Source organism: Emydura macquarii, unplaced genomic scaffold (assembly GCF_026122565.2).
Source record: "Emydura macquarii macquarii isolate MOO-44397 ecotype Brisbane River unplaced genomic scaffold, CSIRO-AGI_Emac_v2 contig_306, whole genome shotgun sequence".
In the NCBI taxonomy this organism is placed as follows: domain Eukaryota; kingdom Metazoa; phylum Chordata; order Testudines; family Chelidae; genus Emydura; species Emydura macquarii.
Genome location: NW_027130443.1, coordinates 600001 through 602349, shown reverse-complemented (window position 1 = coordinate 602349; position 2349 = coordinate 600001). Strand labels below are relative to the sequence as shown.

Sequence of the window (2349 nt, the reverse complement as noted above, 5' to 3'; positions counted from 1 at the left end):
AGGGTGCAGTCGGTCTTGGTGTGGCCAAGCTCCTGGTGCACCAGTTGTCATCGGAGGGGGAAAAAACCCTGCACGTCAGGACATTTGTGCACTAGAGTCCTGGTTAACTGTGGGATTAAGATTAGATTAGCAGCAGGTCAGATTAGAAAGAGCTGAGTTTGAATTCTGTTAACTGAATTAGTAGTGGAGTTAGACTAGGGGGTCAGGGTTGGAATTAGATTAGCACTGAGACTGCAGTTTCTTCTGCCTTCAGGAGCAAATTAGCGTCACTCCTGGTGTAAACACAGCAAGTCATATTAGGCCTTGAATTACGACAGGGTCAGATTAAGAAGCAGGATTAGCAGTGGGCCAGGGGCTTGGCAGGAGGAGGGCCGGAAATGGCCTTTACCTTCACTCCGAAAGGGGGAATGATTGACTGATCTGCATTCAGACTGGACTGGGACTAAAGCTGGATTGAAATGAGACCAGAATGTTTGGGCTAGGATTAAAATTAGCACCAAATCTGGGGCGGAACAGGACTGGGTTAGCACTGGATGCTTTGGGGGGCTGGATGCACACTGAGATGATGGTTATGGGGTTGGTAGATTACAATTAGCACAGGCCCTGGAATCAAAATGAGAGATTATGTGTTCATCAGCTTTACCCCAGATTCAAATCTGCAACGCTTCGCTTTGGGATTAGGGTGGCCGATGAGAACCAAGCACCAGTCCAGAATTGAATTAGCACCACCGCGCTTTCAGTCAGGATTACAGGTTAGCAGCAACCCCCCCCCCCCATTGTGCCGGGCCCAGGGCTGTAAACCACAACGAATTTTAGCAGTGAGAACAATTATCAGGTGTGGATCCGGATTGGAGCCGGTGGGGGCAGGGGGTGGGAAGCACAGCGTGGACAAATTTCTCGGGGGGAGGGGGGGGGTTGTTTTTTTTTAATTTCTAAACCTCCCCCCAGGGGGGAAGGGTTGTTTTTCCTTCCACAGTGGTGCTAGCGGAAACCCAGATGCATTGCTGGAGCGGGCTGGGGTGGGGCAGGATGGCCCCCCCTCTGCCCCCTGTGGGAAACTGAGGCACGGCACATGAAACTTTGCTGCGCCGCCAAAAAAGCGTGTCCCCCCCCACCCCTCCGAGAAGGGCCTTTCAACCTGGTTCTAGTTTTTTTAACTCCTCGTCACCTTCCCCACGAAAAAACCCCAAAACTTGTTCCCAACCCATTCCCAACACAGAACAAGGGGGCAGGCCACTTGTGGTAGCGTGGCCGAGCGGTCTAAGGCGCTGGATTTAGGCTCCAGTCTCTCCGGGGACGTGGGTTCGAATCCCACCGCTGCCAGTAGGATTTTTGTCACCTGGTTTTGTGTGAGCCTGCCAGGAAAGGGAGCCGCGGCCCCTCCCCCACGCCAGTGATTATTGGGTTTTTTTAGCATCATCCCCCCTCCCCTCCCTCCAGGCCTAGCAGGGCCATCTCACGCAGCAGGCGTCTTGTTCATACAGCGTTGGTGGTATAGTGGTGAGCATAGCTGCCTTCCAAGCAGTTGACCCGGGTTCGATTCCCGGCCAACGCAGTCGCTGGCCTTTTAAAACCAAGGGGGTTTAACCCCTGCCTGACCTGATAGGGCCAGCTCCCCTCCCCCTCTCCAGACTCTTTTCTTCCCTATAAAAGAGTGAAGGGTGGGGGTCAACTCTGACCGCTATCCCAGCCCTCCAAGGGGGGGTCAGGCTTTTGGGGCTGTTCCACGCGCTCCCCGCCAGAGAGAAACAGAGCCAGACTTCCGCCCAGCCCGGCAGTCAGCCCGCTGCAAGCTGAGAACCCAGGCCCTGCCCCAGAGGTGGGCGCATCTCGGCGCTGGCCAAGGGGTCCCCATATAACCAGCCACCCCGCCCCAGAGGTGATGTGATGCTGCGCATCTGCTTGTCACAGACACATGCACGCCTTGATTGCACACCTGGCACACACACACTTCCCTCTCTTACACACACACACACACACACACACACACAGAGCTCACTTTCACATACAGTTCTCTGCTATGTACAGAGATTTGCCTCTCACACACACATCGTGTCACGTGGTGTCTCACACACTCACTGTCTCACACACACACACTGACACAATGTCACACACAGTCAGTGTCACACTGCATCCCAAAGTATCTCAGATACAGTCGCGCGCACACACTCACTGTCACATACTCAGTGGCCCACAGGCTCTCTCTCACACACACTGTCACACACACAGTGACACTCACTGTGTTCCACACAAACACTATCACACACTCACACATTCACTTATTCGGTGTCACACACAGTGTCACACAGTTACATGGTATAACACACATGGCGTCACACATACTCACTG

At 53.8% G+C, this 2349-nt stretch overlaps 2 non-coding genes across 2 annotated transcripts; both read left to right on the top strand.

Annotated features, from left to right (window-relative positions):
* The first annotated feature begins 1241 nt into the window (after window positions 1-1241).
* Window positions 1242-1323, top strand: TRNAL-UAG (transfer RNA leucine (anticodon UAG)). Its single transcript has one exon. It is a non-coding gene; the product is annotated as a tRNA-Leu (tRNA).
* Window positions 1324-1483: 160 nt separating this feature from the next.
* On the top strand, window positions 1484-1555 carry TRNAG-UCC (transfer RNA glycine (anticodon UCC)). Its single transcript has one exon. It is a non-coding gene; the product is annotated as a tRNA-Gly (tRNA).
* The last annotated feature ends 794 nt before the right edge of the window (window positions 1556-2349 follow it).